Source organism: Colossoma macropomum, unplaced genomic scaffold (assembly GCF_904425465.1).
Source record: "Colossoma macropomum unplaced genomic scaffold, Colossoma_macropomum, whole genome shotgun sequence".
In the NCBI taxonomy this organism is placed as follows: Eukaryota; Metazoa; Chordata; class Actinopteri; order Characiformes; family Serrasalmidae; genus Colossoma; species Colossoma macropomum.
In genome coordinates, this window is record NW_023494798.1 from 2,546,244 (window position 1) to 2,562,395 (window position 16,152).

The window sequence follows — 16,152 nt, forward strand, 5'->3', positions numbered from 1 at the left end:
ACTGGAGCCCCGACTCTTGGCCTTGGCCCACCCTGCTGCCACCGCCTGCTCGAAACGTTCTTGGGGGGTTGCAGTAAATGCCACCGGGACACCATTTCACCTTTAAGCTCCTGTGCCATCCTCCTCCAAACAGCTGGGGGACACATCCCACTTCTGACACCACTGTGGCATCAGCAAAGTAGAAGATGTGGGAGACATAGAACCTTAAGTGAATGTTCTTCTATTGAACAAAGTAGCAGTGGAGACCCACCGCTTAGTGATTGCTGATACAGCCAGGAAGCAGCAAACGACCAATGGCCACACACCTCTCGTCCATGGTAACCACACAAACCACACCAACCAACCCCACCCCTCAGGATAATACCACACAAATAACACTTAAACAACAACTTATTTACATGAAATAGTCTTACTGTGAGTCTGTTGCTCCCATGGTGCCATGAGCGCTGAAGCTTTGCATGACCATGCGTCCCACACATCCATGGCCGAACAGGCATGATGCTACAACATATTGTCAACAAAATGTCCCTTGTTCAAGGAAACGTACGAGTTGATTGAATTATTAGATTGTATGGAATGCTAACAGAACTTACAAACAGCTGTGCTGTAGCTTTCATCTCTGCTGTGGTGACACAATTGATTAGGCCATCTTTGTATTATCGGGGACGTGTCAGCATCATCATCCTGCTCATACCTGTACTGAGCACCTTTTACTTGTAAATGGCAGCTGTAAACAGGGCTTTAGGGCTTTTGGGCTTCTGTTTATGATCAGATCACTCAGAACACATTCGGACGTGGTCAGACAGATCTTGACCACATTCCTCACAAGTGTAAATGGAACACATTTTCTATATCTGCATGCAATTAGTCAGCGTCTGCCGAGTGCTGACTAGCCGGTGAAAGGTGGCCTGCCCAAAGCCCACATTTGCAATTTTGTGGTTTTGTTTAAGGCCATTTTCTCAAATTTATCTGAAGTGCCCAGGCTCTCAAGTGCGAGTGTGAACTTTGGGACAGGCTGCAAATAAATGACAAAATGCAATGTGGGGGATATGCGAGGCTGGAATCCTGGAAACAAATGCCTACTTGCACTCTAGACCGATGAAAACATCCAAGCTTGTCAGTTTGTTTTGGATGGGGTGGGAGGTATTGGGTAAAATGGAAATAAAACAGAAACGCTGTAGGTGTTGATTAACTTTTTTACGTGGGAGAGTAAAATCTGATCTCATCTGGTCACACCGGGGACACGTTCTGGTGAAAAGTGTCAACGGAATCCGTCCAAAGTATATCTGGATACAATCTGGAAATTAAACACCTGTTAATGCCTGTTAATGCAAGGTGTAAACAAGCTCTAAGATGCTTAAAACTTGAGGATGGTGCATTTTTACACTTCAAATATCAGTTCTGGAAATAAATTCATATGCATGCATCAGCTTCACTCTTCATATTTACCTTGTAAACAAATCAGACAAATATACATTCGATAAGGTACATCGTTTCATCTAGGAAAGGCTATATTGTTGCTCATCAGAACAATACTGGTGTGGTACTCTCTTAAAAAAGATGGTTCTTCAAAGGTCTCAAAGAACCATTTGCATGCTTGAAAGGCTCTTCATGGTCTTCAACGATCTTTAGATTGTTGTAGATGGTTCTACATAGCACCAAAAAGGGTTTTGCTTGTTACGATGTCAAGCTTGTAACAACAGAAGAACGCTTTTTGGTGCTATATGGATCTCTTTTCAGAAAGGTTCTATATATAACCATCTACAGCACACTCTCCATCAATCTGAAGAACCCTTTCATGATGCAGGTAATCATGTAAAGGGTTCTTGAGAAAACCGCCTTTTTTAAGAGTGTACATCAGGCAACGTGGTTTTAAAAGTCACACTGTTGACAGTCGGACCCCTGAGCCTCGATAGCCTTGCGCTGATAGTCTTGTATACAAATGGGCGCTCAAACAAAACAAAACTGAAGAAGAAGCAAAGTGGAGAACAAAAAAAAAAACTGGAAAAACCTGGTGTTCAACCCCAACCGTGCCGGGCTCTCACGCTAGTGCGGAGAGAGAGAGAGGAACAGTCGCACGCGAGTTCTCTTGTCACAGCCAGCCGCCCTGCACTCTCACGCGAGAGAAAACGCAACCGCACACACACATGCACAGAGTCAGGTACACACTCCGCTCCCACCAACACCAAACACCCCTCACACACGCTCACAAGGTCCAGTGAAGAACATGGGCATAGGCCCATCAAGTCTTACTGGACCAACTGATTAAGATCTAGAACTATGGGTGGGTCCAATCTTCATTTTCTCGCTCTCGTAACTGTGAAAAGTATACTCTGGTTTCATTGTAGTTGCTGAATAATAAGTCTTAAGTTTACTAATGAACAGTAAGCCTGTGGTTTATGGCGTCAAACAGTTCATCAATGAAACTGCTCTAGCACAAGCTAATCACTGACTATTCTAAGTATGGACACATTAAAGCCCTGACCTGTTAAAATCAGTACAGCACAAGCAGGAAACACACTAATAAGGGTGGTTCTAAGACTGAGATTGGGAAACCGAAGAGTAGTTAGGTGACTGGCCATGTTCCTTAGACAGGGGGGCAGCTTAAAAGTCTCAAACTCTGAAACTAGGTCATGCTATTGCTAGGTCACACCACTGATAGATCATACTGCTGCAAGGTCACACCATTTCTGGGTCGCACTATTGTGAGGTTGCACTACTGTGAGGCAGATGTGGATTTAGTGTCTGAGGCTCAAGGCAAAAGACAGCAATGGGGCCCCCTGGATGCACATTTTTTAATTAATTGACTTTCTGGGCTGCCGAGTTGCGCAGGTGACTGGAGCTATCTACACCAACGTTAACGCAAGAGTTATGTAGGTCTGCCGAGCCAATGCAGCACTCTGTTCTGACTGAAACAACGAAGGTAACTCTGGAAGTGAAGGGACAAACTTTTTGTTTTCCTCTCTCGTTTTGCATTTGGATGATTTTATTTGATTTTCTCTCACAACATGGAGAAAACCACACTGAAGAACCTCCTCTCCATTATGTAGATTATTGCAAGTACTGAAAATAATTGCTATATAGTGGCAAATAACAGCTATTATATATATATATATATATATATATATATATATATATATATATATGTATATGTAAAATTTGAGGCCTTTGGCTCATGGGGGCCCATAGTCCAAAGAGCGCGTCTGTTCTGAGGTTACACCATTGCTAGGGCACATTATTGAAGGGTAGCACCATTGTGGGGTAACACCATTGTGAGGTCACACCGTTGTGAGGTCACACCACTGTGAGGTCACACCATTGTGAGGTCACACCATTGCAGGGTCACACCATTGTGAGGTCACACCATTGTGAGGTCACACCATTGCAGGGTCACACCATTGTGAGGTCACACCATTGTGAGGTCACACCATTGCAGGGTCACACCATTACGGGGTAACACCATTGTGAGGTCACACGATTGCTAGATCAAAGTATTACTAGCTCACATCATTGAAGAGTAGCACGATTGCTAGGACGCACTACTGTGAGTTCACAACTTGCAAGGTCACACCATTGATAGATCATATCATTGTCCCGTTGTTGCCAGATCACATCATTGCTATGTCAGTCCATTTCTAGGATTCACAATTGCTTGACCACAATATTGGTCCCACAATTGTAAGGTCACACCATTTCTAGATCACACCATCACCTTGCACCACTGCAAGTTCATACCATTGCTGGGTCACGCCACTGCTTGCTGTCCTCTAATGCAGTCACATTCATTTCACACTTCCTTTCTGGTCTTTTTGCCTGAAGGGTCAATCCTTAAAGCTAATTATCAAACCCTTCGTAAGTGTGATGTGATTTGCATTGCTTAAGGTCCCAAAGCTGACAAAAAACTGGCAATCACTGATTAAACAAACATGCCTTGCGTGTGTTTTTTTCAAGCATCATAAAGTGTATTATTTTCTTGTGCCAGGTGTTTTCTGGAACTCACGATAACTCAAGTTATCGTGTCTCACCTGAAAAGGCCTGGGGGGAAGCATAGCTTTCAAACATTTCCTGCTTTCCTAAAGCGAAAACTCGAAACGGTTTCGGGGGAAACTCCACTGTTTACGTTCACTGGGAGTTTAGAAGAAGAACGTTAGAGGCTTTTTGTGAGGAACTTGCTTGGGTGATCGACAAAACCTTGAGCACCTTGGTGTTGGAAGTGTACTTTACTTTATTTTTGCATCGGAGCTACAAGGCTAATGTAGCTAAAGTAAAGGCCTGTACCATCCCAGTTAGCAATTAGCAATTAGATCCAAGTTAAGTGACTTAAAATAGACTTGTCTGATGCTGTTTAAAAGAATGTTATCTATGAAAATGGACAAAAGTATGGACAAATTTTAGGCTCTTACTACTTAGTTACAGGACGTGCCATTGCAATTTTTAGAAGCTAAATTAGCGTCGCGGCTTTAGCGCAAAAGAAAAGAAGTAAACTTAAGACACAAAGTTTTTCTTGGCTGATTAACTATATTTCAGGTATGAGGAAATTTGTGTAAACTCTCTTTTTCGCCAAACTATTCTACACTTTAATCCAACAGTGCAAAGCTGCTGACAGAAATGAACATATGCTATGACTTCATGGCTCTGTATTGTTTGCATAATACCAAAGTTTACAAAAGCACGACAGTACATGGCTAAGGATTTCACACAGAGATTAAGCTTAAGATAGCAGCGAGCTGAGTTACACGCATGCAGTACAGTCACAGACACGCACGGTAAATCCAAAACGAGCCGTGCAGGAGGCTGACAGTGACGGCCCATCAGGCTAAAGGGGAAACGTTCTCACACACGAGAAAGACACGCAACACAGGTGAGAGTGACAGACGGAAAACTCTGTCACTCAGCTGCTCCAACACACCGCAATCACTGAGAGGAAGGAAATGTGGATTAATACAGCAAAGGGGCACCAAAGCCTGTGCTTGTGTAAACTTCCAACGTTTGAAAGCGGGGGAGAGTTTAAGGAACCTTCTGGCACTTGAAGAAAGGAGGAGGAGGAGATGACACTTTTATGACCTGACTGTGCTGGAAATCGGCCCTTCGAAAGAAAATGTCAAAATCTTTGGGAAAGAAAAAAAACCCACACAATTCAAACACGATAGTTAACCTGTTACACAGCTTCTCAGTCTCATTACTATACAGCGCCACAATATATCATTTCATATATAGCGCTTATATATATCCAATTAAGAAACTTTACAGGAGAAAGAAACATTCTTATCTTTCAATGTAAGTTAATGTAACAAGATTTCAGACCATTTCACCATTTTTTACCATTTCATTTCCACTCTCATGAAATTTGGACACGGCAGCTGGTATTTTGAAGCTATGGAAGAAAACAAAAAATATCAAAAGTGGAGATACAAGGTTTTTCCAACAGAGTCTTGACAATTTGTTATTTTGTTTACTGAATTCTTTCGTAGGGCTGGGCCAGGATATTCGATTATTCTGATATTTGTTCGTGGATTGGTATTCACCTTTCAATTTTGGGATTTGCATGACCTTTTTTTGTCGAAATGTAGGCTGTGAATAAAGGCAAATTGCAAAATATTGTAGGATTCTGGGTTCTTGGGAAAAACTCGAGGTTATTGTCCATAACTTAGCTTTATTTTTAATTTGCTCAAAACATGGCGAGAAGAAACACAGGCTCTCCAGCGCTAACAGCTAAAAACACAGCCCTCTGCTTTAATCTGGAAAACCCACCACTCCACCCGTATTCAGACTCTTCAGCATAAAAGTCCTTGTATGAATGAACCTCAAACAGCCCAACAAACACCTTCTTGTCTACTAACATCTTCTTTTTACTAAAAACTAAACTCTTTACTAAAAAAACTGAACTACTTACAACGCCCCCAACAACGGCCCTCCTCATGGGGCGAAGCTTCAAACATTCACTGTCAGTTACTGCCTGAAAAATGGTCTTCGGGACAGTCCTATTATTTAGTACCACCTTTCACATTAAAAAGCTAAACTATGCATTATTAACACTTTAGTGACCCCTTTATTTTACATAAAGGGCATAAAACAATGCCAGATCATCCTTATATTCTACATACACTCTTTTTCATTGCAGGGCATCAGTTGTAATATTGGCCATTGTAATACTGACATTGTAAAAGACTGCAATCTGCAACCGATCCACAACCAATCAGACTGTTTTTACTCTGCACTGCACGAATCCTGACCAGTTGCAGAGTGTTTTGAGGAATCAGGGTATTCATGTAATTTAACAACAATAAATCAATATTTATTACAAAAATAAATGAATTGTTAGCCTGTTGGTAATGTCTCATTGCTGACCACCCATGCATTTTAATACAGAGTGATTCAAAAGGATTCATCTGAATTCAAAGCGCCATATTTTTACAACCGTGAGGTGCCTAAGAACCAGTCGCAATCCAATAGAAAGAGGGGGTCATAGAGTGTCTGGCTATCACTATGGCAGTGAACCTCCAACAGCTCAGAGCATTCGTCGTTGGTACCAGAGAGATCTTGAAAACGAAGTAGAATTTTAGTTATCTTTGCAGACATTGTTAGTCTGGAGTGTCTGTGAGCTGAAAGTTCATTAATTTTGATGGTGATTTATTCTGTTGGTTATTATGAGCAAAAATAAACAATTAGCGTAAGGCCGACATGTTTTTTTATTGATTTTCTGTCCTTTTGGATTCATGCGGAGTGCTAAAACTCTGACACACGTCTGATACACAAATTGAGTTACATATTTAATATCAGATATTTATAATACTCAAGATCAATATAAACTGAAAGACAGAGCTAGATATTATTAATTCAATAATATTTGTCATATTTATTGTTATTTATTTATATTGTTATTTATACCTGTTTATGTGATTTTGAGGGAAAGAGGAAAAGTGCGCTCATAGTGTTGAATGGGACACTGCAGTTTTATTGCCTTTTACTGCCTTTTTTGGCCAAAAAGCAGAGCAATAATATCAGGATTTTAGGTGATTTTCCCAGCCGAATTACTCACTGATGCTGACGTCACATCTTGATGACATGCTTGCTAGTTATGGCGGGTCTGATGAATGTCCTGATATGTGGATCATGTTTGTACCTTAAACCGTTCTGAAGTTATGAAGGTTAGAAGTGACCTACCGTTGTGCTTTGGGTCCTAAGGGTTAAACACGGACATCTGAATCTTGTAAAAGACATTGTATCTGCAGCTTGTAATGGATATTAGCATATATTTTACCTTGTAGCAGTTTTACAGTGATTCTTTCAGTAAAGAGTCCTGTAGCTGTTGTTTTCCATTCCTAACAACTGAAACCTGGTTAGACTGTGGCTCGTATTCACAGACAGCGACATATCAAAAGTACTTCCAGAAGGCCTAGACTGTGTCATTGTAAATCAAAACGTGATTGGTTGATTCCTCTGTCAGTCCCTTACAGACAGTTCCTGTTCGTAGATAATCTAATGTGTAAGGCCTTCTGTCCAGCTCCTGAAGTCCTAACCAATAGGAGAGCTCACTTAGCTGTATCTGCGTAGATACCACAGAGGAAATAATCCTGATTGGGCCAGTTTTCTATTGGACATTTTAAGATTTGAACCCTTTTGACCCTTTTTGAAAACCTAACAATGACATAAAAGCAATATAACAATACTTGCAAAGTAATATAAAAAGCACTACTAAATTAAAATAAAAATGGCAAACATTTTTTTATATCTTAGAAATGATTAGGCCTTCTCTGAAGGCCTAGAAGTTCTAGAGTGTTCCTCACTGTGCAGTATAATTGCAGTAAAAGTATTTTGTGCACATTGCATAACCCTGCATAACCCTGCAGCTTCATACCAACCAGTTCATTGTAGTTACTGAATACTCAGTCTTAATGCTAATATGAGTGACTCAATAATGCGCCTGCAGTTTAAAGAGGAATTCCACTATTTTTTTTATTTCTGCCTAGTTAAATTCTTAAGATGTAAACAAAAACATTCAGAGTGGTCTAATTTAAAAATGCTCCTTTCTGGAATAACTTACCAACAGTATTATTTACAATAGTGGTGATAGGAACCAGGCGTCTGATACATTTAAAGGCTTCTTAAAAGTACCTCACAGAAAGTGAATGCACAAAAGAGGTCCGTGTGTGTTGTTCAAGACTGGAGACAGTGTTTTATGATAATTCTGAGATGAGGTTTTGGCTTAAAACATCATTTTTTGTGAACATGCAGAGTGTTCACTGGTCATTTTGGACGGCTAGATTTACATTGTAGACATTATGACTGGTTCCTATCACCATCACTGTATCCCAGTTGCTAAGTTTTTCTACAGTGAGCCATTTCACCTCAAACCCACTCTGAATAACTTACTTTATATTCAAACAACTGAACTGTCCAGAAATGTTGGCGGAATTCCCCTTTAAGGGGTTCATTTCAGAGAAGCGCTGCAGATAAGGACACCCATCACCTTCTAAATATATTCTTCGTTCACACGCAAGTGCACACATCGGCGTGGCCGTCTTCTGTTGCGTGTGAAACGCTGGGCTGAGCCCTTGGCACTCAGCACCTCGGGCCAGCGCAGAGTGGACCGGCAAGCTCGGCCAGCTACCCCCTGGCTGCAGATTAGAATAAGAAGGCCAAAGGTAAACACTGCTTCCACAATCAATGTGGCCTGCACTCTCCGGCTCACTGGGACACATTCCACTTCCTGTAGGGGGAGGGGGGTTTCCTGAAGAGGGAGAGAGAGAGATTGGAAGAGTGAGAGACATAGAATGAGAAGGGGGGGAAGAATGTGGAGGGAGAGAGAGAGAAAGAGAGAGAGAGAAAAATGTAGAAGAGAAAACATGGAAGGGCACAAAGGCACGTAACCCAACCCTTGCATAACCTCCTCTTTAGAAGGAGACGCAGCGCGAGGGGGGAATGTTTATTGATCTTAGTCACACACGCACATTACGAAGAGGAACTTGGCTACAGGCCGTTAGCACGCTATGGGAATCTCGCGGCTAACGCAGCGCCACTTCTGCCCTGCTGTCGGCCCTGATGAGGAAATGCCAGTAGTGGCTCCAGACAGAGCTGCAGAAAAAGGCACCGGAGTGAGATAATATTGCTCCAGACCTCTGAACAAACTTACTGGAAAACAAAAGCACCTTCCTGCCTAACAATTACCACCGTTAAATGGGTACCACTCTTTTTGCCCTGACATTTTTGGGAAATATAAGTCCTTAATGGCATTGTGTGATGACAGAAGGCAGTCATCATGTACTGACAGATTCATTACTGAACAAAAGCGTGAGCTTCGAGGAAAGAAAGACAAGGAATGGCACAGAATGGCATTCTGACCCTTTTTAAAAGTTTGGCACAATATCAAATTTACACTGTATTTCAACTGCCCCAGAGACCACTCCATTATTTCTGGGCAAACTCTGAGCCAAACCAGCCATTAAGTGGTTTCTGAGGAAGAAAGTGCGGTCTTTGGCTTTCGCGCAGTACTGTAGCTGCTTGGCTGCGTAATTAAAGTTAGCTGTATGTTCACAGGGTGGCACAGTGGGTAGCGCTGTCATCTCACGGCTAGGAGGGCCTGGGTTTGATTCCCTGGCCGGGCGACCAGGGTCCTTTTTGTGTCTGCGTGGGTTTCCTCCCGCAGTCCAAAGACATGCAGTCAGGCCAGTTGGACACACTAGATTGCCCCTAGGTGTGTGTGAATGTATCTGTCTGTCTGCCCTGCGATGGACTGGTGACCTGTCCAGGGTGTATCCTGCCTTCCACCCAATGACTGCTGACATAGGCTCCAGCTCCCCCCATGACCCAGAAGGATAAGTGGCTTAGAAGGTGTGTGTGTGTGTGTGTTTGTGTTCACACACTTTCATAACAAAGAAGAAAAGGAAAATTAGTGAGTTTCCAAAGTTGGGTTTCAAAGAAAAAGATTAAAGGCTACAGAGAAAACACTCCTAACAATCACCTGGAAGACCTGGTAGACACCAAAACTGTCCCCATCAGATACACAGTACTTTGCGAGTTCAGTCCATGCCTTTATAATATGAGAGAAAAACAATTTCAAAGACTGACCGTGAGAAATATTTGAAAAAAGTGAGAGTATATATTTAGTTGTTGAGGCTTTCAGATCATTTTCAGTTGTGTTTTTTGCTTTGTTGCCCTAATATTTTGGCAGGAAAGTAAATAAACAAAGCACAGTCTTTGGCTTTTGCACAGTACTGTAGCTGCTCAGCTGCTTGAATAAATTAGCTGTATGTTCACACACTTGCATGACGAAGCAGAAAGTCAAAGGAAAATTAGTGAGTTTCCAAAGCTGGAGTTCAGAAAAATGATGAAAAGCTACAGAGAAAACACTCTTAACAACCACCTAGAAGACCCGGTAGACCACCAACACGGTCCCCATCAGATACACAGCACTTTGCGAGTTTGGACCATGGCCACAGTATGAGGGAAGACTGACTGAGGGAGGGAAGTGAACTGTGAGAAGTTCGGGGGAGCTTCTGCCTGTTGCTAGAAGGCCGGACTCATCTTTTTAACTCTGGTAGGACTGAGAGCACTGAGGAGGAGATAAGGTGGTGGTGGGGATTCTGGAAACTTCATCACAGAAAGGAGACAGAAAGAGGAGGGATTTCAGGCATGGTCTTCCTCCCAAATTGCACTTCTTCCTCCATTAAAACTCCATTTAAAGCTTTCATCTCTGAGAGAGAGGAGAAAATCAAGCTGCTTCAGATCTGAAAACATCCACAGGTGTTTCTGTCCATCCTTCCACTGTGAGAAGACGACTCAGCGCTGTGGGTCTGAAAGGATGTGTAGCTGTCAAGAAGAAGCTCACTGAAAAAAGGAGACTGAAAAACAGCCCCAGACTTGGACATTCTGCTTTACAGTAGCCTCAGTGCAGTCCAGCTGGAATTCTTCTCCACACAAAGAATCCATCTGATGTTGTTACAAATATTCATTTGGTTAAACATTTTCTGAAATAACATACAGAACTTCGTTAAAGTTTAGCAAGAGTTAAACGATTAAAGTGCCCAAATACCTTTCGGGACCACTTTCCACCCATCAGGTTAGCATCAAACTTCATGCTTAAATCTAACCAAGTACCCTCTATTAGATTTGCTTATGTTGATCTGCATATCATACTGTTATCTATAAACAGCAGCAATGCAATGTAATTTCATCCTTTTTTGTTGGATTTTATGAGGTGGAAACAGAGTAAATATGATTTTTTGTTGAACTGCCACTTGAAATATTGTTCCATGCACCATAATAACAGCCCATTTTGTGAAAAACAATGTTTTTCTCACTTTTTATTTTTTCAAAATGTACTATTCACTCTGTATTCCAGGGGTCAGCAACCTGAATGTTTAGAAGAGCCATTTTGTCCTTTCAACAAAAATCAAACCACCTTGGGAGCCACAACATTTCATGTCCACTTTACCATCTTGGCTGTAAATATGTCTCAGTATGTGCTGATGTTCTAGTATAGGTTAAAAAATATAATACAAACAAAAACACAAACTTACTTTGCTCTGCTTTAAGCTTCAGCTCAGCTATGGATGCTTTTCTCGCATCTCCAGCAGGAAACTTTTCTGCAAAAGAAGAAAAGTTTCTCATAAAATGTCTCTCAACTTTCGACTTTTTATGAGGCTGAAGTCGCTTTCTCATTCGTCAGCTTCTTGTTCAGATTTTCCCGTTCCAACTTAAATGGTGCCTGAGGGGCCAGAATGTAACTGCTGCACCATTTAAGGTGGCGAATAGGAAGCGATTTCAGCCTCGTAAAAAGTTGAACGTTGAGAGACATTTTATGAGAAACTGTTCTACTATTCTATGAGGTTAAACGTACCAGGAAACCAGCTGGAGTGATTATAAATGCAAACAAATCCATTAGTCTCCAAATTATCAATGTTCATCTTAAATCTTTCTCTTTGCCTTTTTGTTCGCTACTAGCTGGGACAGATTCTTGTCTGAGCTGCTGTGACCAATCTTCAGGTTTAAAGGTTGGTGAATTAGCAGATTGTGGAGAGGGGGGCGTGGCCGAGCGTCGAATGCGGGATGGAGAAGCCGGTCTGGCTGAACCAGCGGGCTAAGTAGCTGATTATGTTCACCTGAGCCTTGTTTCTGCCAGCCTACTTACAGCCGTCTCTTCCTTCAGTAGGTGGCAGAGCTCAGAGAGAGAAGGAGACTTATGAAGGTGTGAGAGCTGAGCTGAGCTGAGCTGAGCTGAGCTGAGCTGAACCAGAAAGAAAGAAAAGAGAGGACTGAAAAGCTCTCCGTCTTCAAACCTGCCCCCGGCGTCTTTCCTCCACCCATCGTTAAAGTTGCTACACAGATATAGGCTACATTAACTCCAGCGTTTAAGACCCCGGGTCTAGTCCATGAGTCTACATATGGAAACTAAGCTGCAAAAATAGAATATACTGTTTTCTTTGATGTCACAAAAGCCTGCACATTCACATTTCCTCCTATTCAGCCTATAGTATTTTAGCTCCAACCATTCTGGCTGACTTTGGAGTGTTTCGGCCTGGACTGGCACAATATAGGACAGCGAATAAGAAAAAGGTTGGGTTAGTCGGGTAAAAATAAATTGTAAACTTAAACGTAAAATATCTGTCCGTGTGTTTTTCTTTTTTGCATCTGTTTTGTCTGATTGTTTTTCTTTAATGCAATACATTTTAACTCTAAGGGAAAATACCTTGTACAAGCCGTTTCTGGGCATTTAAAAAAAAAAAATCCTCTTTTTTTCATTCTCTCCCTTTTTTTGGTTTTTGTTTGTTTTCTGCATTCCTTGCTGTACCTTCCTGTGCAAATAATAGAATGAAATAAATAAGTATGACTATTTTTGGTACATAGAGCCGCACAAGTGTTGTAAGTGGATGTCAATGGGAAGAATAAAGTACACATGTAGGATATGGACCTTATATTATAAGGTACAAAGTCGATTGCTTTTTTTAGACTATTGTAATCTCGTTTCATTTATACACAATACAAAATGATGTAGGTACAGATTCGGGTTTTGTGTTGAGGTCTTTTTTTTTTGTTTTGTGACAGAGTATTATACCAGTCTGACTAATCCTAACACACTTTACCTGCTGACAAATGCACAAAATCTCAGGATCAGTGCAGGACTTAGCGCTGACAGTGATCTATGGGGTTTCGCATTTCGGTCTTTCATGTCGCACGGAAAAGTTAAACAAAGAGAGTGCTCCGGTTTGTAATGTTGTTCATCATGAGAGAGAGAGAGAGAGAGAGAGAGAGAGGCCATGTATGTGTGTTTGTGTGTGTGTGTGTGTGTGTGTGTGTGTGTGTGTGTGTGTGTGTGGCTATGCAAGCTGAGTACATAGCAATTATGTTATGTAAACACACAGTAGACACTGGAAGCGCACTGCAGTTGTTTGAATATAAAGATTACACCACAAGTCTGCGCTGCTTTAAACTCCCCATAAGGCACTGAGATTTACTGTGTGTGTTTAATGTTTGTTGGGTCAACAGCGCTTTCTTCATAATCAATGACATGAAACCACATAGAAATGCAACCATCAAATCACCGCAGTGTTCTGATTCACGTCATTATATCTTGTCGTGGCATAATAGGTTTGGCTTGGGGGCTTTTACATGTGAGGGCCTGAATGGCTGTGTTGTGAAATTCACTCACATTTGCTTATAAACTTGTTCGTAGAAAAACATAATGGCCGAATAATGCTAATAATTCACTCTCGTGGGTACGATGAGGCAGTGATTTTGAAATGTTAGGATTGATTACGATCAATTATATACTACTTGGATGACTACTTCGAGTTCATATACACCGATCAGGCATAACATAATGACCACCTCCTTGTTTCTACGCTCATTGTCCATTTTATCAGCTCCACTTACTATATAGGTGCACTTTGTAGTTCTACAGTTACAGACTGTAGTCCATCTGTTTCTCTGCATACTTTGTTAGCCCCCTTTTACCCTGTTCTTCAGTGGTCAGGACCCCCATGGACCCTCACAGAGCAGGTACTATTTGGGTGGTGGATCATTCTCAGCACTGCAGTAACACTGACGTGGTGGTGGTGTGTTAGTGTGTGTTGCGCTGGTACGAGTGGATCAGTCACAGCAGTGCTGGAGTTTTTAAACAGTGTCCACTCACTGTCCACTCTATTAGACACTCCTACCTTGTTAGTCCACCTTGTAGATGTAAAGTCAGAGACGTTAGCTCATCTGCTGCTGCACAGTTTGTGTTGGTCATCCTCTAAGCCCTCATCAGTGGTCACAGGACGCTGCCCACAGGACGCTGTTGGCTGGATATTTGGTCATAATGTTATGCCTGATCGGTGTATGTAAATGTATTAAAAGTTATAGAAAAGGAAAATGATATAACACAGTGATAAACATCCTCCTTTCCCAACATGCTGCAATTATAAATAAATAAAGCTCATAAGGTAAAACATCAAATATCACAGTTTTGTTTTCTATGACCACTTTCTGTTTTTCAGTTTTTATTATTGTCCAAGCTTTTTTTGAACCGAGGTTAAACAAGCAAACATATTATTTTTTGAGTACATGTTCAATTACTGTAAAAAATGTTCCTCCAGTCACATTTGCTAATTCACTGTATTAAAAAATAACAATCTGAACTGTACCAAAATAATGAAATCAAGTAGTAGTGAAATTTTAGATTTCCTGATGCAGCAAATCACTGTGTACTCATGACATTCGGGCAACATGAAGAGTGATGTTTTGCTTATATCTGCCATTTCACATGTGCATGCTGGCCTTTAAGTGATCCGACCTCATTTTTCTCAGAATGGTGCAAAAAATAGAGAATTGTGCAAGAATTGTCACAACCCTGAAAAGGTGAGCAGTTGAGAGGAAAGCACTTCATGCTGAACGTGAACGTGCTGGAAGTCTGGACTGGTGGGAAGTCTTTTTTCCTCTCTTCAATAAAGGGAGACCTTTGGTTATTTTTAATGCACATGCAAAAGACTGGTGATACAAAACAATCCACGGATAGGAATAATACGGTGATGAGCTTCTCCCCAAATAAAGACAGTTATAGAAATGACAGACTGTGCTGACGTGGTTTCAGGTACATGTTGGCATAATTTCATGTAATTATATGCTTCAGACAATAGATTAGAGATGAAAATGTAAGATACGGACACACATGTCAGGAGGATATCTTGCCCAGACTGGTCCTGAAATAAACCATTTCTGGCCGATCTTTGGCACAAAATATGGGAACTAGTACTGGATCGGATAGACGGGTAGACAAGCCAAGGGAAACGTCTGCAATCAGTGGATCTCACGCAACCTGTATCAAACCAAGTATCAGAACATTATCAGTTGATAAACAGAGTCCATTCTGTCGCCATTGGGTCTGCTGACCTCTCTCAGTCAAATCAGTTGAACTGTCCCAAAACGGCACCTTCCTCCTGCAAGTCTGTACTTCTGTGAACGTGCAAAGGGGCAAGAGACCCTAATGGCACCAGATTTAAATCACACTCCACTCACATGATGTACAGGCAGTTGTGAACCAACTCCTCCATTCCTTGCATATCAAGGATTTTCGAGTACGATGCTGGCACATTGAGGCGTACAGCGGGTTCCCTTTGAAAAGCAAAATGAGAATCGAGATACCCTAAGGCCTCGCAGATGCACGCAAATGAAGAGCACTAGACCACAACGATGCCAAGTGGGGCATGGCTAGTATCTCAGCAAGCAGCAGAGCTGGCTTTATCTAATAATCGACATAAGCAGCTGCTTGGGTCCCCTAACAACTTTTAGGTAACAACTGTCTAATAAGATGCTGGAATGCGGGGAAAAAGTGACTGATTAATCGAAAACAGGTTTCATTTTGAGGTGTTAACCCTAAGTCCTTCATACTTGCACATCTCATTCAATGACAGGTTTTTTTAGGGATCCAGAAGTGTGTTTCCATGGTATCACTCTAAACAGAACCATTCTCGCGTCAAATTTTGGATATTGAGATAATAGTATGTAATAGCATATTTCCTTCCTATGCTTACAAAGGTAACTGTCCACATACGTCTTTAAATAAGCAGCCTGTATTTCACTTAAATTTCTGCTGTAATTCACAGTGAAGTGTGTGCAGGCAATGTACACACTTCACTATGAATCATCATACATTTCTATGAATTTGTAGTGTTA